Source organism: Oncorhynchus nerka, linkage group LG23, assembly GCF_034236695.1.
Source record: "Oncorhynchus nerka isolate Pitt River linkage group LG23, Oner_Uvic_2.0, whole genome shotgun sequence".
Classification (NCBI taxonomy): Eukaryota; Metazoa; Chordata; class Actinopteri; order Salmoniformes; family Salmonidae; genus Oncorhynchus; species Oncorhynchus nerka.
The window spans coordinates 11,801,560-11,821,676 of NC_088418.1; the positions used below are offsets into that span (position 1 = coordinate 11,801,560).

Genomic DNA, 20,117 nt, shown 5'->3' on the forward strand with positions numbered 1-20,117 from the left:
CTCTGGTGCGCAGCCTTGGCACCACTCCTCCAGGCTGAATGCCCACTTCAGCCCGGACCCTCCAAAGTGCAGGCACAGGTCGAACCGGGCTGTGGGGGAGCACTGGAGATCTGGTGCTTACCACTCGCACCTCTCCATTTGGCTCAATGCCCACTTTAGCCCGGCACGGGCAGAGCGCAGGCATAGGACGAACTGAACCGTCCCAGCCTCCCGGAGACACAGTACGCAGAGCCGGTGCACCGGAGACCAAGTGCGCTGAGCTGGCACAATCCGCCCTGGCTGGATGCCCACTCTTGCATGGCACTTGCGGGGGGCTGGCATATAGCGCTCCGGGCTATGAGCGCGCACTGGAGACAGTGCGCTTTACCGCATAACACGGTGCCTGACCAGTACCGGTAAGCACGGGGAATTGGCTCACTCTATCACCTGCCAATCTCCTCGTGTGCATCCCCCCCCCCAAAACAAATTGGGGCTGCCTCTCGTGCCTGCTGCGCTGCCTTGCCTCATATCGCCGCCGCTCAGCTTTAGCTGCCTCCAGTTCTTCTTTCGGGAGGCAATATTCCCCAGCCTGTCTCCAGGGTCCCTGTCTGTCCAATATCTCCTCCCATGTCCAGGAGTCCTGAACCCTCTGCTCCTCCGTACCACGCTGCTTGGTCCGCTTGTGGTGGGTAGTTACAGAACTACCCACCACAACAAAAATAACAAAGAGAATAACCGAAACAGTCCTGTAAGGTGCAAAACACTCAACAGAAATTAACTACCCACAAAAACCATGTGGGAAAAAGCTACCTAAGCATGGTTCCCAATCAGAGACAACGATAGACAGCTGTTCCTGATTGAGAACCATACCTGGCCAAAACAAAGAAATACAAAAACATAGAAAAAAGAACATAGAATGCCCACCCAAATCACACCCTGACCAAACCAAAATAGAGACCTAAAAATCTCTAAGGTCAGGGCGTGACAGGTTTGATTTCATACTATATGCAATGAAATAATATACCCAACTAATTATTCTAAAATGGTGCCGGACTGCTGCTGGATCGTCGATACCTAAAATCTATGGCGTTGGAATGGACAGCACTCCATAGGAGAATCTTAAAGGACCAATCAGCAGTTGAAACAATAACGAAGCGTACTACCACCACTATTTCGGTAAAAATCTGAGGGAGGGGCTGGAGAAATGTCACCACTCAAAAATATACAGACGGCGCTATCCCAGCTAGCACATTTGGTTCCTTGGAAGTTGTGGGAGAGTTTTTGGTTTCCCATTGGTTCTGGGAACGAAGCCACACGTTTCCCGACCGGTGAAACCAAACGTTTTTTGTTGTTGTTGTTTTTCACGCTCTGAGAACAGAATTTAACATTTTGTCTGCTCTGGAAACTAAAATCTTTAGGTTTTAAGGAGGTTCTGAGAATGTTTTAGTATGAGACCCTGAACATTTTCCTGTGGCGTTTTATTAACGTTCCGGGAACAACAATTCTAGGTTATTTGGAGGTTTTTTTAAAACTTTCTCTGAATGTTTCAATAAGACTTCTAACAACACTGCTAGCTTAGGTTTGGTTGTTTAGAAGTGCAAGCATAGAACATATGGACATTCGTTTGCTCAGGCATTATCAATCAGGCAAACACATATTTATTTATTGTGGCATGCCATCAGTGACATGTAAACCTATGATCTTCTGTTCTCTATCCATGGAATTAGTCCACTGCGCCAGCAGGATGCAGCTAGCCTACCATGTTTTTTAACTCATACAAAGCTGTTCATTTTAGTCTATTCAAAACAGACCCCATTTCAAAGGAAACAAGCACTCATTATTAAGATCAGGTGTTGGCCAATTAGTGGGCGCGGCCAACGCACCTGAACACACTTCGTTGACACTGAGAACGAACGTTCTTTGAACGTTACTCATGTTTTCTTGTGTTTTTTTTAATAGAAAGATTCCTTAATGTTCTGAGAACATGACTTTAAAGAGAACCATGAGGAAACATGTTGTTTCTCAAACACTTTTTTTGTGTTACAAATTGGAATTAAATTGGATTTCATTTTCATTTTTTGTCAACAATCTACACAAAATACTCTAATGTCAAAGAAGGAAGAAAAATTCAAAGAAAAGAAGAAAAAATTCAAACATTAGTAAAAACAAATATACATGAAAAATAAAACACTAATATATCTTGCCTACATAAATATTCAACCCCCTGAGTCAATACATGTTACAATCCCATTTGGCAGGGATTACCGCTGTGAGTCTGGGTAAATCTCTAAGAGATTTCCACACCTGGATTGTGCAATATTTGCAGATGATTCTTTTTTAAGTTTTTAAGGCTGTCAAATTGGTTGTTGATCAATTGCTAGACAGCCATTTTAAAGTCTTGACGTAGTTTTGAAAGACTATTTTAGTCAAAACTGTAACTAGGCCACTCGGGTACATTCCATGTTGTATTGTTAAGCAACTCCAGTTTTTATTTGGCCGTGTGTTTTAGGTTATTGTCCTGCTGAAAAGTGAATTTGTCTCTCAGTGTCTGTTGGAAAGCAGACTAGGTTCTCCTCTAGGATTTTGCCTGTGCTTACTTAGCTCTATTGCGTTTCTTGACAAAACAACAGCATTTAAAGTACGGGTTGTGTTCCGTGTAGGCCACCCTGGTGTGAGGTTTTGATGACCGTGTAAATCTCTCTAGGACAAGGTGACTTTTAGCAATATAATCGCCTGTATTTTTATCTCTGCTGTAAAGTGGTGGGCCACTAAACATTTTTCCCGCATGGTGGGGGGGGGCCCACAACCAAATCTATCTTAGGTCCCCCATACAGCTAGGGCCTGCCCTGGTCGCAGCAGTAATAGTCACAGTAATGATAGGACAGAGTGATGATAGGACAGAGTGATGATAGGACAGAGTAATGATAGGACCGAGTAATGATAGGACCGAGTGATGATAGGACAGAGTGATGATAGGACCGAGTGATGATAGGACCGAGTGATGATAGGACAGAGTGCTGATAGGACAGAGTGATGATAGGACAGAGTAATGATAGGACAGAGTGATGATAGGACAGAGTGATGATAGGACAGAGTGATGATAGGACAGAGTAATGATAGGACAGAGTGTGAGTCTTGACTTGGCTTGAGCTTCTTTCCTCCCTTCATCTCAGCTTCGCCTCCCCTCTCCTAACCACGCCTCCCCTCTCCTAACCACACCTTCCCTCTCCTAACCACGCCTCCCCTCTCCTAACCACACCTCCCCTCTCCTAACCACGCCTCCCCTCGACTCAGCCTTACCTCGTCTAAGCCTCCCCTCTCCTAACCACGCCTCCCCTCGCCTCAGCCTTAACTCGTCTAAGCCTCCCCTATCCTCCCCTCACCTCCCCTCATCTCAGTATTGCCTCCCCTTCCCTTGCCTCACCTCCCCTCATCTCAGTCTTACCTCTCCTTCCCTCACCTCGTCTAAGCCTCCCCTCATCTCAGTCTTGCCTCCCCTCACCTCCCCTCCCTCTACTTCCCTACCTCCCCTCCCCTCATCTCAGTCTTGCCTCCCCTTCCCTTGCCTCACCTATTACTCCCCTCACCTTCCCTCTCCTCCCTCGTCTCAGCCTCACCTCCCCTATCCTCCACTCCCCTCGCCTCCCCATGTCTCAGCCTACCATCTCCTCTCATTCCTTCATCTCAGCCTATCGTCTCCTCTCCTCACCTCCCCTAATCTCAGCCTGGCCTCACCTCTCCTCCCCTCGCCTCACCTTCCCTCGTCTCAGCCTCTCCTCCCCTTAGCCTCTCCTCCCCTCTCCTCATCTCAGTCTTGCCTCCCCTCAACTCAGTCTTGCCTTGCCTCACCTCCCCTCTCCTCTCCTCCCCTCACCTTCCCTCTCCTCCCTCGTCTCAGCCTCACCTCCCCTCTCCTCCACTCCCCTCGCCTCCCCATGTCTCAGCCTACCATCTCCTCTCATTCCTTCATCTCAGCCTATCGTCTCCTCTCCTCACCTCCCCTAATCTCAGCCTGGCCTCACCTCTCCTCCCCTCGCCTCACCTTCCCTCGTCTTAGCCTCCCTCCCCCTCTCCTCCCCTCACCTCCCCTCCCCTCGTCTCAGCATCTCCTCCCCTCGCCTCCCCTCGTCTCTCCTCCCCTCGTCTCAGCCTCTCCTCACCTCACCTCCCCTCCCCTCCCCTCTCCTCCCCTCGTCTCAGCATCTCCTCACCCTCGCCTCCCCTCACCTCCCCTCGTCTCTCCTCCCCTCGTCTCAGCCTCTCCTCCCCTCTCCTCCCCTCCCCTCATCTCTCCTCCCCTCCCCTCGTCTCAGCCTCTCCTCCCCTCGCCTCACCTTCCCTCGTCTTAGCCTCCCCTCCCCCCTCTCCTCCACTCGCCTCCCCTCACCTCATCTCAGCCTCATCTCCCCTCCCTCACCTTGTCTCAGCCTCGCCTCCCCTCTCCTGTTCAACCTGACTGGAGGTATCTACCAGGTCGTCTATAGAAAATCCTCTTCATAAGGGAATATGCTGGACAGGCAAGAACCCTGCAATGCAGTATACCGTATATGAATGCAGGGGCTTAACTGGGTGCACAGTTTAGATACAGTATGTGTACAGAGGCTATATGTGTGTGTTTGTGTCCCAGTGACACACAGGTATACTAGAATGTCATTTCAGCTGCCAACACTAGAGATAGTATCAGATATCACCCTCACTTTGAGGTGATGATTGGGGTGAACTTGTTGTCATTCAAACGCCTACCATTAATACAATGCACTGTGTTGAAAGACAGAAATCTCACCTCAGGCCTCACCTCATAGTCCATAATGGGCTGGCTCATGAACGCAGTGTTTGTGAAATCACTTAGTCCCTAACACACAGTTGGAAAGGATGTTATCGGCCTCCTTCAAGCTTTGCTCTGAATAACACACACACACACGCGCGTTACTTACTTGGCCACTCAGGCGTTATACAGGCAGCGTGAGTGAGTCGCTGAAGCAGGGTTTGGGCCTGTTGCAAAGGGGTTTGGCGCCCTCAGCAGCCGAATTGGAAAAACAACAGCTCTACATTTTTAATTCTGTAAATAAATAAATAAAAATATGCATGATTATTGCTGCAGACAAAAGACTCTTTCCCATTAGCTCAGGAACACTAAGCAGAAGCAAAAACAGTATTTATATCAGTTGGACTAATTATGGTCCCACTATAAACAAACCCTTTTATAAGAGCTTTATAGTGGCATTAAGCAGGTGTTTACTGTTGGGCGGGACTGGCTCTGACTGATTAGTTTTGAGTTGATGTGGCCAGAAACTGGTGTGGTTGATGGGTATCACAGAACAAGTTCTGGGAGAGACTGCTCTATAGTTTCTGCTCAACTTGTTGCTCCATGGTTCTCGCCAGAGAATTTTTATTTTATTTTTTTAACCTTTTTTTAATTAGGCAAGTCAGTTAAAGAACAATTTCTAGAAATCTAGACTATGCAGAGGCCAATTCTCCAGGAGGAGGGCTGGCCAACCTCACTCTTACCAATTAAAACAAGCAATCATAGCGTCTAAAATACGAGGATCATATTCAACCTTTGATTATCCCACCCCAGCCTGTGTGATGGGTAGCCTGTGTGATGGGTAGCCTGTGTGATGGGTAGCCTGTGTGATGGATAGCCATTGTCCAATCATCTCAAAACTAAAGAATAAACTGCCAGATGGATGCTTCCCCCAGAACTAGCATGAGTTTCTGAGCCACTTCTCAGGTTCAACAAACAGAACAGGTGTGACAACCTGATTGGGTGTGGGGGAATGCTAAAATGCAGCACTTTATGTAACACATTTTGAATGCATTTGCTTGTTTCGATACAAACCTACCTGTTTTACATATGACCAACCGCCTGTCATTTGGGTTACACTTAGACACTGATCTAACATCAGTTTTGCGTTTCTCCCCCAAATGATAAAGGCTCTAAATTTGGGTTCGTAAACTGGACTCAGATCTGTGCAAACCCTCTAGTTTGAACCCTCTAGTTTACATTGACGTCACAGGAAGGCGGCTCTCTGGCGGCTCTCTGCGCGCACAGGTGTTCACCACAGGTGGATGGTGAGGAAATGTGCGTCTTGTAAAACGAGTTCAGCTCTTCCCTGCCGTTATTTGAGCTCAATCACTCATACAGCTTAGGTATGGCTCACAACTGCGTGGGGAACTGTGCGCCGTTATTTTTCCTAGCCATCGCTTTTGACGTCTGCGGTTTGATAGTTATTTTAGTTGGTATTTTCGCCGATCTAAAGTTGGACGGTCACTTCTACGGTGATTTCCTAATCTACACGGGTGCACTCATCATTTTCCTCAGTCTGGCTTGGTGGATTTTGTGGTACACGGGCAACATAATGGTTTACTCCGAGGACTTTGATAAAAGCACCCTGGACAATTTTGCGCACTGGGCAAGAAAGTTGTCGGAAAGGCTCTCGAAGAGCAAGATTAAAACTCTGGAAGCTGGGGAGAAGTGCAAGTGGAATGGAAAGGAATCAGTGAACGGAACGGTTCCTGATCAAACTCTATCACGAATTACGTGTGAACACAGCAGCAGCCTGACGGGACACGACAATCTAGGATATGACCGAAGTTTTGACCACCAGCCTACAGAGAAAACGGTGGAGTTGGGGATTCTGAATAATTCTGAGGTGTTGCAGAGCATTACGGATGGAAAAGTGGTTAGGCTTCTCTGACACACAGTTGGTAGGTGATTATCCAAAACAATAACAACTCATTACCTGTGGCTCTTTCTAGGTCAGCACAAAAAAAACTGAACTCATTATAGGGGCAGCAGTTGCTCGTGGGTTTATGTACCCACATCCATATTTTGCCATGGGATGTTGAGAAAATGTTTTCCGTTTTTAATATTATATATAGAATAACAAAACCAATGCAGGCACCACAGTAGGTAATTCGACCATGATAATAAATTTAGATAGCTGATTTAGCAATCTAACAAATCTTCACATGCATGGGCTAATTGAACGACTACCATAAGAAGATAAACTGCTGATTCACAACCACATTTAGAAATGGCACCTTGTGTATTCTACTGTTCTAAATCGCAACAGTAATTTGAGACCCGACTGAGTTTCATAAAAATGATAAATGACTGATTTTTGGCCAGGGTTAATCCGAGGGCCTTCAGAAGGGGCGCCAGTGGCCTAACCTTGATCTAGGTGAGTTTTTTGGCTCATTCTATTGTTAGATTCAGCCTGATGTACTGGGATCAATTTCTTTATAAAATACATATTACATGAAAATATGATATTCACCCACTCAAGGTAAACATATTTTCATTTTTTTTTGCTCAATTTCTAACTAGCCTGCATTTGACACCAAAACAGCGGCCAAGCCTCATTTGTAGTTGTTTGGACTGTACATAAATCCATTTCATTTCCCTGGTTAGGAACTCTATCCTCCCAAAGAGTTTAATGTTGCAACTCTGACACAAATCCCATTTCTTAGGCTAGTCCTGCAGCTATCTTCCCACTCAATACAACAGCAAGGCTAATGTCTGTTTTGGCAACATGTACTGTAGACTGTGTCAACATTCCCTCGGCTCTCTTGCCTTGAAGAAATGACTAAACACCAGTAGGTTACAACCAGTAGGTTGCCACATCTAATGATCCATTGGGACACAGTGACGTTAAGAGGGTAAAACAACATTGCAACGCTGACTCATTTCTGTCGTGCCACTCCTTAGAATAGAATAAATCAAACGGGTATCCAAAGAGATGCGTATCCATGAGGCAGTTCATATGACAACACTCCTTAGAATAGAATAAATCAAATGCGTATCCATGAGGCAGTTCATATGACGACACTCCTTAGAATAGAATAAATCAAACGGGTATCCAAAGAGATGCGTATCCATGAGGCAGTTCATATGACGACACTCCTTAGAATAGAATAAATCAAACGGGTATCAAAAGAGATGCGTATCCATGAGGCAGTTCATATGACGACACTCCTTAGAATAGAATAAATCAAACGGGTATCCAAAGAGATGCGTATCCATGAGGCAGTTCATATGACAACACTCCTTAGAATAGAATAAATCAAACGGGTATCCAAAGAGATGCGTATCCATGAGGCAGTTCATATGACAACACTCCTTAGAATAGAATAAATCAAACGGGTATCCAAAGAGATGCGTATCCATGAGGCAGTTCATATGACGACACTCCTTAGAATAGAATAAATCAAACGGGTATCCAAAGAGATGCGTATCCATGAGGCAGTTCATATGACGACACTCCTTAGAATAGAATAAATCAAACGGGTATCCAAAGAGATGCGTATCCATGAGGCAGTTCATATGACGACACTCCTTAGAATAGAATAAATCAAACGGGTATCCAAAGAGATGCGTATCCATGAGGCAGTTCATATGACGACACTCCTTAGAATAGAATAAATCAAACGGGTATCCAAAGAGATGCGTATCTATGAGGCAGTTCATATGACGACACTCCTTAGAATAGAATAAATCAAACGGGTATCAAAAGAGATGCGTATCTATGAGGCAGTTCATATGACGACACTCCTTAGAATAGAATAAATCAAACGGGTATCAAAAGAGATGCGTATCTATGAGGCAGTTCATATGACGACACTCCTTAGAATAGAATAAATCAAACGGGTATCAAAAGAGATGCGTATCCATGAGGCAGTTCATATGACAACACTCCTTAGAATAGAATAAATCAAACGGGTATCAAAAGAGATGCGTATCTATGAGGCAGTTCATATGACGACACTCCTTAGAATAGAATAAATCAAACGGGTATCAAAAGAGATGCGTAAAGGCAGTTCATATGACGACACTCCTTAGAATAGAATAAATCAAACGGGTATCAAAAGAGATGCGTATCCATGAGGCAGTTCATATGACAACACTCCTTAGAATAGAATAAATCAAACGGGTATCAAAAGAGATGCGTATCTATGAGGCAGTACATATGACGACACTCCTCGCTCGTCTTGGGGACTATGCAACGTCACATCTAATTGATGCAATACACAGTGCATTCGGAAAGTATTCAGACACCTTTCCACATTTTGCTACATTACAGCCTTATTCTAAAATGCATTAAATCAACAACAACAAAAATGGCCTCCTAAATCTGAACACATACCCCATAATAACAAAGCAAAAACAGCTTTTTAGAAATTTGTGCACATTAAAGTTTTAAACCGATATCACAATTGCATAAGTATTCAGACCCTTTAATCAGTAATTTATTGAAGCTCCTTTGGCAGCAATTAGTCTTCAGTCTTCTTGGGTATGACGCTACAAGTTTGGCACATCTGTAATTTGGGGAGTTCCTCCCATTATTCTCTGCAGATCCTTTCAAGCTCCGTCAGGTCGGATGGGGAGCGTCGCTGCACAGTTATTTTCAGGTCTCTCCAGAGATGTTCGCTCGGGTTCAAGTCTGGGCTCTGACTGGGCCACTCAAGGACATTGAGGCTTGTCCCAAAGCCACTCCTGCGGAGTCTTGGCTGTGTGCTTAGGGTCGTTGTCCTGTTGGAAGGTGAACCTTCGCCCCAGTCTGAGGTCCTGCGTGCTCTAGAGCAGTTTTTTTTTAATCAAGGATCTGTCTGTACTTTGCTCCGTTCATCTTTGTCTCGATCCTGACAAGTCTCCCAGTCCCTTCCGCTGAAAAACATCCTCACAGCATGTTGCTGCCACCACCATGCTTCACCATAGGGATGGTGCCAGGTTTCCTCCAGACCTGAGACTTGGCATTCAGGCCACAGAGTTCAATCTTGGTTTCAGACTCTCGTTTCTCATGGTCTGAGATTCTTTAGATGCCTTTTGGCAAACTCCATGCGGGCTGTCATGTGCCTTTTACCGAGGAGTGGCTTCTGTCTGGCCACTCTACCGTAAAGGCCTGATTGGTGGAGTGCTGCAGAGATGGTTGTCCTTCTGGAAGGTTCTCCCATCTCTACTTGAGGAACTCTGGAGCTCAGTCAGAGAGATCATCGGGTTCTTTGTCACCTCCCTGACCAAGGCCCTTCTCCCCTGATTGGTCAGTTTGGCCGGGCGGCCAGCTCTAGGAAAAGTCTCGGTGGTTCTAAACTTCTTCCATTTAAGAATGATAAAGGCCACTGTGTTCTTGGGGATTTTCAATGCTGCAGAAATGTTTTGGTACCCTTCACCAGATCTGTGCCTCGACACAATCCTATCTCGGGGCTCTACGGACAATTCCTTTGACCTCATGGCTTGGTTTTTGCTCTGACCATGCAGTGTCAACTGTGGGACCTTATATAGACAGGTGTGTGTGCCTTTCCAAATTATGACCAATCAATTGAATTTACCACAGGTGGACTCCAAGTTGTAGAAACATCTCAAGAATGATAAATGGAAACAGAATGCACCTGAGCTCAATTTCAAGTCCCATAGCAGGATCTGAATATTTATGTAAATAAGATATTTGTTTTTTATTTTTAATAAATTTGCTAACATTTCTAAACCTGTTTTCGCTTTGTCATTATGGGGTATTGTGTTTTTAGATTAATCCATTTTAGAATAAGGCTGTAATGTACCATAACAACATGTGGATAAAGTCAAGGGGTCTGAATACTTTCCAAATGCACTGTACACAACCAGTGTTATAAAGCCTAGACCTTCAGAATAGATGCCCTTCACAGCAGCCAAGTGAACTCAAACGTCAACGGCATAGCTTTTGAAAGCTTGTGTTTAACCCTTGGCCTACAATGGCCCCCATGGAAATATAATGAACATAATAACAAAACATCTCCAATATCCATCTGTTCAAGGAATAAAGATTTCTACACGGGTAGGAATAGAGATTTCTGCTGCGTCTCCATCCACCTCATCCGCCGATATCGCCCTTCAGCATCTGCGGTGAAAGGTGGCAGAGTTAGAGTGGTGTTTGTCGGACCTTGAGTCTTTCCGAAAAATCGGTCTTCTCACAAAAATGTCTGTAGTCTACAAATGAAACTCTATCTTAAAAGCTGAGACTCTCACGGACACGATGGTGTTATCCGTTTTGTCCTGGGACACCCACCGACTCATCTGAAGATCCCTGGTACTAGTTTTAAAAACGAATGTAAGTATATATGGAGATAGTTTAATGCCTAAATATTAGGGGAAAAAATACATGTCAACAAAACAATTGTCATAGCTTCCTGGTCTTTCTTATCTCATACAAGACAGACACTTCAGAAGAAACTTCCTTTACATTTTTGGGGGCACTATTTGTTCCATGTAGTGAATCTTGAAAATGTTATTCATTACGTTTCTATTGGCTAATAGCAGTAATGCCAAATTCAATGTTTCATCCAATATTTTTTTGATACTTTAAATGGTCTTAAAATTCCAAATCAAATAGCTGAATGATCCTTGGTATGACCATCTTAGCTTTAAAAATAATAATAATAATTAACCTTTATTTATACAGGTTCTCCTCATTGAGATAATATCTCTTTTCTAAGAGAGACCTGGTCCAATAGCAGCAGGGGGAACAACGTTTCAGACAAAACAACTTACATACACTAACACAACATTAAACACAACTATAAACACACATACAGTACAACAATTACATATTACATTAAAAACACAAACATCTTGACTAAAAACAGCTGGCCTAAAAAAACAATTACACTCTTCTATGATATATACATCGATCAAGTGTTTAAACTCCACCAATGAAACTAGATCATCACATTTTAAAATGTTCAGGAGAGAATTCCAGGACCACGGTGCTAAGTAACTAAAACTATTTCTACCATGACCTGTTCTAATTTTTGGTACTGTTAGAAGCAAATCAGAATGGGACCGTAATTGATATTTATTAACTGACCTGACTAAAAAATAACAGAGATAAATTGGCATTTTACCCAATATGGCCTTATAAATCAGTGTATACCAGTGTTTGAGCCTACGCACGGTCAATGACGACCAGCCAACAGCGCTGTAGATTAGATCCTGTTCAGCCGTATTCAGGATATTTCCATTTTACCTTTTTAACCTTTATTTAACCTTTATTTAACTTGGCAAATCAGTAAAGAACAAATTCTTATTTTACAATGACGGCCTAGGAACAGTGGGTTAACTGCCTTGTTCAGGTGCAGGAACGACAGATTTGTACTTTGTCAGCTCAGCGATTTGATCTAGCGACCTTTCGGTTACTGGCCCAACACTCTAACCACTAGGCTACCTGCCGCCCCAACTTGTTTTACAGGGTCAGCCATATTAGTACAGTGCCCCTGGAGGAAATTAGGGTTACGTGCCTTGCTCAATGGCACATTGACAGATGTTTAACCTTGTCGGCTCGTGTATTCGAGCCAGCGACCTTTCAGTTACTGGCCAAGCGCTCTAGCCACCTGCCACCCTGCAAATATGTTGTCAAATGCGAGCTGTACGGTGCAAGAAGTGGATCTAATATTTTTCGGAATATTCTGTTTTCTTGGAGTACCACCTGCAACTGGACAGAGAAGTTTATAAGACAACGGTGTCTTCCCGAATCGAGAATGAATTAAGTACTACCAAGTAAACGTTGGAAGAAAATTAGCTAAACAGAAACATATCAATGGCTAAGTAAATTAAATGAATTAGCTAATGATAGTCGTTTTATTTAGTATTGGCTAACCTCACAGAATCCGCCATGCCTCAGGCCCTGATTGCACACTTCACTTTGCTCATGAATATCTGTCATAATTAATATTCTTTCTCTACTGGCTGCTACAGTCAAAAGAGCCTGTGGCCTTTGGCAGATTTTAATGAATAAGTCTGGCCATTCCTATTCAGCTTCACGACTCTTCATGTATAGGCTTGTTTACCCACTAGTTTAAAGCAGTGCTTCTAACAAGGGTGGCAGGCGGGTTGTTCAGGCTGAGGTCCAGACCCCCTTGGAACGTAGCCTGCAATGCATCTTAATGGGCTTCAGTCCAGACCCCCTTGGGATGCTGTCTGCAATGCATCTTAATGGGCTTTAGTGCTGCTATTGATTCTATTGGATGGAGTTGGCTAGTCCTTAAGTCACCTGTAGCAGTTTTATTTCACTGGGTATAATGGGGGATTGATTTTAGAGTAAAAACGACGATAAGCCAAGGGACTTTTGAGATGGATTCAAGTCTTTATTGTCGTCTTTCTGGGCATTTCAACTGAATTACAGGGAACAGCCAGAACAGGGAGAACATTCATTTAAAAGTACCACTCCCATACAGGCCATGAACTGGTGATTGTCACATGATTCCGTACAAGTGGCAATTGTTGACCCAAGCTTTTAACTTCTGAACGTGAGCTGTTTTTCTCATTCCGCCAGTACACACACAGGCCACCACCAAGGCACAACGTGGCTATTGTACGAGTCACCTGTTGCACCCCAGTTATGACTAATAGCTTGACTTTATTGATAATGTTTGGCAGCAAATGACAAGTGCAAATAATGGCTGTGGAGAACATAAGAGCGCTGATATTTTAAGAAAACATTTTTCTCAGTGTACGTTCAGTGATTCCAGACAGTATTGAACAATATCAATCAATATGTAATGTTTGCCAATGGGCCTATTAGTTGGTCCCATGTTTCATGAACTGAAATATAAGATCCCAGAAATATTCCATTTGCACAAAAAGCTTATTTCGCTCAGATTTTCTGCACAAATTTGTTTACATCCCTGTTATAGAGCATTTCTCCTTTGCCAAGATATGCCACACCTGTCAGTTGGATGGATTATCAAGTAGCTGATTAAACAGCGTGATCATTACACAGGTGCACCTTGTACTTGGGACTTAAAGGACACTTTAAAATGTGCAATTTTGTCACACAACACAATGCCATATATGTCTCAAGTTTTGAGGGAGCATGCAATTGGCACGTTGACTGCAGGAATGTCCACCAGAGCTGTTGTCAGAGAATTTAATGTTAATTTCTCCACCATAAGCCACCTTCAATGTCGTTTTAGAGAATTTGGCAGTACGTACAACTGGCCTCACAACCACAGCCCACATGTAACCACGCCAGCCCAGGACCTCCACATCCACAGACCACATGTAACCACGCCAGCCCAGGACCTCCACATCCACAGACCACATGTAACCACGCCAGCCCAGGACCTCCACATCCACAGACCACATGTAACCACGCCAGCCCAGGACCTCCACATCCACAGACCACATGTAACCACGCCAGCCCAGGACCTCCACATCCACAGACCACATGTAACCACGCCAGCCCAGGACCTCCACAACCACAGACCACATGTAACCACGCCAGCCCAGGACCTCCACAACCACAGACCACATGTAACCACGCCAGCCCAGGACCTCCACAACCACAGACCACATGTAACCACGCCAGCCCAGGACCTCCACAACCACAGACCACATGTAACCACGCCAGCCCAGGACCTCCACAACCACAGACCACATGTAACCACGCCAACCCAGGACCTCCACATCCGGCTTCTTCACCTGCAAGATCATCTGAGACCAGCCACCCGGACAGATGATGAAACTGAGGATTATTTCTGTCCGGACAGCTGATGAAACTGTTGGTTTGCGCAACTGAAGAATATCAGCACAAACTGTCTCAGGGAAGCTCATCTGCGTGCTCATTGTCCTCACCAGGGTCTTGATCTGACTGCAGTTCGGTGTCATAACCAACTTCAGTGGGCAAATGCTCACTTTCAATGGCCACTGGCACACTGAAGAAGTGTGCTCTTCACAGATTAATCCCGGTTTCAACTGTGCCGGGCAGATGGCAGACAGCGCGGGGAAGGTGGAGTTATGGTATGGGCAGGCATAAGCTACGGACAATGAACACAATTGCATTTTATCGATGGCAATTTGAATGCACAGAGATACTGTGACAAGATCCTGAGGCCCATTGTCGTGCCATTCATCCGACGCCATCACCTCATGTTTCAGCATGATAATGCACGGCCCAATGTCGCAAGGATGTGTACACAATTCCTGGAAGCTGAAAATGTCCCAGTTGTTCCATGGCCTGCATACTCACTAGACATGTCACCCATTTGGGCATGTTTGGGATGCTCCGGATCGACGTGTACGACAGCGTGTTCCAGTTCCCGCCAATATCCAGCAACTTCTCACAGCCATTGAAGAGGAGTTGAGACAACATTCCACAGGTCACAATCAACAGCCTGATCTGCTCTTTGCGAAGGAGATGTGTCACACTGCATGAGGCAAATGTCACACCAGAAACTGACTGGTTTTCTGATCCCAAAAAATGTATCTTTGACCAACATGCATAGCTGTATTCCCAGTCATGTGAAATACATAGATTAGGGCCTAATGATTGTATTTAAATTATCTGATTTCCTTATATGAACTGTAATTCAGTCAAATCGTTGAAATGGTTGCGTTTTTATATTTATTTCAGTGTACTTGACAGTCTGTATCATTCATTGTCCTGTGCATGTGTCCAGTGAGATTGTATTGAGATGTTCTCATGCGATCCTCTGAGTCATTTAGACAGAAAAGAACAGTGCGTCCTGTTACCTCATCACTTTTTGAGGCATTCTATAGCGTTACATACAGTAGCTTTAGGATACGGGTCATGTAGGCACATACTATCGCTTCATCTCGTTTAGGAACATGTAGACACTCCTACCATCTCTCATCTGTCCATGTGATATAACATGGTGACTGAAACATTTGAATCAATAAATCTTTATTGTCCCAGAAGGGACGTTGCGAAATAACACAGTGCTAGGAAATATAGGTGACTAAAACCATTTTCTGTCAGATGTTTTTGTCTTCTTGGTGTTCTCATTCTCACTCGCTCTTTTCCTCTTGTTGCAGGTGATCTCTGGTTCTCCGGTTTTGAAAAACGTATGCCTCACTCCTCCCCAAGAGCTGCTTTTTAAATCCATACAGACTGTAAACCTTTTCGCCTATATGAACTAAAGACACTTTAAATATAGAAGACTACTTTCATTCAGGGAGAGGCCCCGCGCTGAAGCAATCTCCGGGCCCTGCACAAAGGATAGAAATGTCTGTGAATTTGACTTGTAAATGGATAAATAACTAGATTATTTTATGTCCTGAATTTTACATGTTCTGTTTTGAAGATGTTTTTTTTAGAAAATAATAACGCCATTTCTCTGGGTTCTTTAATCAGACTTCTGTGACTAGATAGCTCACACAACAACAAAGATATTGGATTCCACTTCTGCTAGAAGTAGGTGTTATTCAGACAAATTGAGGTTCCAGAAAGAGAATTAATTAGATAATTATAATATTCAAAATCCATTTGAGGGACATCAACAAATCAAAACCACTTCCAAAGCTTTTCCTTTATTGGTGTTTGTGTTTGTGTCTGTTTAGCAGATCAATGCTACATACCTATCTGACTGGTCTGTTTGGGGTGTGTTGATTGCACTACGCTGTCTGTCTGCCACTGGTTATACTGATGACATATTCCCTACACACACACACACACACACTGAGACGGTATAGAATGTATCATGTAGAACAGATAAGATTGTCTGTTCTATTCATTATATTTCTATATGCAACATCCTGAACCTAGCTGAATACACACCGGCACAAGGACTATCTCCATTCCAGAAACTGCCTTGTCACCTGTAAAAAAATGAATAAATACATCTTTACAAACATTCTCATGCCTCTACCGAACATGAACACTCCCCAACATTTAAATCCACCTGTAAGGGTCTAGGATAAACACCTAATGTGGTTATGTTAAGGACAGATGTCCAAAACCCCACAGTAAGGAGGTAGAAGACCGTTTCACCTCTTGTCTTGTCATCATTAGTGAGACATAAACACGTCTCCCCTTGACTGCAGTCCTGCTATAGGAACTATGTGATGTTTGATGGCTCCAGCTCATTGGAATGTACCAGGGTCTTTAAAACGCATCCTCTTCCTTGCTTCCTCTTAATTCAGTCTGAAGCACTATAGTGTATGGTAGATTACCTGAACAACCTACACTCAGCACCTGTATAGACACTCAGCACCTATACAGACACTCAGCACCTGTACAGACACTCAGCACCTGTACCTACACTCAGCACCTGTACCTACACTCAGCACCTGTACCTACACTCAGCACCTGTACCGACACTCAGCACCTGTACAGACACTCAGCACCTATACCTACACTCAGCACCTGTACAGACACTCAGCACCTGTACAGACACTCAGCACCTATACCTACACTCAGCACCTGTACCTACACTCAGCACCTGTACCTACACTCAGCACCTGTACCTACACTCAGCACCTGTACAGACACTCAGCACCTGTACCTACACTCAGCACCTGTACAGACACTCAGCACCTGTACAGACACTCAGCACCTGTACCTACACTCAGCACCTGTACAGACACTCAGCACCTCTACCTACACTCAGCACCTGTACAGACACTCAGCACCTGTACAGACACTCAGCACCTGTACAGACACTCAGCACCTGTACCTACACTCAGCACCTATACAGACACTCAGCACCTGTACCTACACTCAGCACCTGTACAGACACTAAGCACCTCTACCTACACTCAGCACCTGTACAGACACTCAGCACCTCTACCTACACTCAGCACCTGTACAGACACTCAGCACCTCTACCTACACTCAGCACCTCTACCTACACTCAGCACCTGTACCTACACTCAGCACCTGTACAGACACTCAGCACCTGTACCTGCACTCAGCACCTGTACAGACACTCAGCACCTGTACCTGCACTCAGCACCTGTACAGACACTCAGCACCTGTACAGACACTCAGCACCTCTACCTACACTCAGCACCTGTACCTACACTCAGCACCTGTACCAACACTCAGCACCTCTACCTACACTCAGCACCTGTACCTACACTCAGCACCTGTACCTGCACTCAGCACCTGTACAGACACTCAGCACCTGTACCTGCACTCAGCACCTGTACCAACACTCAGCACCTCTACCTACACTCAGCACCTGTACCTACACTCAGCACCTGTACCTGCACTCAGCACCTGTACAGACACTCAGCACCTGTACCTACACTCAGCACCTCTACCTACACTCAGCACCTGTACAGACACTCAGCACCTGTACCTGCACTCAGCACCTGTACCAACACTCAGCACCTGTACCTACACTCAGCACCTGTACCTACACTCAGCACCTGTACCTGCACTCAGCACCTGTACCTGCACTCAGCACCTGTACAGACACTCAGCACCTGTACCTACACTCAGCACCTCTACCTACACTCAGCACCTGTACAGACACTCAGCACCTGTACCTGCACTCAGCACCTGTACCAACACTCAGCACCTCTACCTACACTCAGCACCTGTACCTACACTCAGCACCTGTACCTGCACTCAGCACCTGTACAGACACTCAGCACCTGTACCTACACTCAGCACCTGTACCTACACTCAGCACCTGTACAGACACTCAGCACCTGTACCTACACTCAGCACCTGTACAGACACTCAGCACCTGTACCTGCACTCAGCACCTGTACAGACACTCAGCACCTGTACAGACACTCAGCACCTGTACAGACACTCAGCACCTGTACCTGCACTCAGCACCTGTACCTGCACTCAGCACCTGTACCTGCACTCAGCACCTGTACCTGCACTCAGCACCTGTACAGACACTCAGCACCTGTACAGACACTCAGCACCTGTACCTGCACTCAGCACCTGTACTGACACTCAGCACCTGTACTGACACTCAGCACCTGTACAGACACTCAGCACCTGTACCTGCACTCAGCACCTGTACAGACACTCAGCACCTGTACAGACACTCAGCACCTGTACCTACACTCAGCACCTATACAGACACTCAGCACCTGTACAGACACTCAGCACCTGTACCGACACTCAGCACCTGTACCGACACTCAGCACCTGTAGCGACACTCAGCACCTGTACAGACACTCAGCACCTGTACCGACAGTCAGCACCTGTACCTACACTCAGCACCTGTACCAACACTCATAACCTGTACCGACACTCAGCACCTGTACCGACACTCAGCTGGGTCGCTGCCTTCTCTTCTTCACATCCATCTTCCTGGACGCTACAGGCCTCATTCTGTTCTTCCTGGGCATCTTTGCTCCCTTCAGCTTCTGGGACCTCTTGGTCTTCTCCAGAACCATCATCATGTTTATCAGCCTGAACTTCTGGTACGTGGGCAACCTGAAGGTGGACGACTTCCTACCCAAGTGACCCTCTACTTTTGGGGCTTAGAGAGATACGGTGGTAGAGGTGAGGACTGGTGATGTGGGTCTAGAATGGGCATGGAGTGAAAATGTAGCAATTACAACATAACCTTTTGAAGATCCACCCTGGACATCAATTGTGTCTTTCTACATGTACCGACAGACACTCAGCACCTGTACCTACACTGAGCACCTGTACCTACACTCAGCACCTGTACCTGTACCTACACTCAGCACCTGTACCTACACTCAGCACCTGTACCTACACTCAGAACCTGTACCTACACTCAGAACCTGTACCTACACTCAGTACCTGTACCGACACTCAGCACCTGTACCGACACTCAGCACCTGTACCTACACTCAGAACCTGTACCTACACTCAGAACCTGTACCTACACTCAGCACCTGTACCTACACTCAGTACCTGTACCTACACTCAGAACCTGTACCTGTACCGACACTCAGCACCTGTACCGACACTCAGCACCTGTACCGACACTCAGCACCTGTAACGACACTCACCACCTGTACCGACAGACACTCAGCACCTGTACCGACACTCAGCACCTGTACCAACAGACACTCAGCACCTGTACAGATACTCAGCACCTGTACCGACACTCAGCACCTGTACCGACACTCAGCACCTGTACCGACACTCAGCACCTGTACCTGTACCGACACTCAGCACCTGTACCTGTACCGACACTCAGCACCTGTACCGACACTCAGCACCTGTACCGACACTCAGCACCTGTACCGACACTCAGCACCTGTACCGACACTCAGCACCTGTACCGACACTCAGAACCTGTACCGACACTCAGAACCTGTACCGACACTCAGAACCTGTACCGACACTCAGCACCTGTACCTGTACCGACACTCAGCACCTGTACCGACACTCAGCACCTGTACCGACACTCAGAACCTGTAC

The 20,117-nt window shown here is 45.5% G+C and overlaps 1 long non-coding RNA gene across 1 annotated transcript; it reads left to right on the top strand.

The window, feature by feature from the left end:
• The first annotated feature begins 7,110 nt into the window (after nucleotides 1-7,110).
• LOC115106316 (uncharacterized) lies at nucleotides 7,111-16,604 on the top strand. Its single transcript, XR_010460653.1, has 2 exons — nucleotides 7,111-7,163; nucleotides 15,785-16,604. It is a non-coding gene; the product is annotated as an uncharacterized LOC115106316 (long non-coding RNA).
• The last annotated feature ends 3,513 nt before the right edge of the window (nucleotides 16,605-20,117 follow it).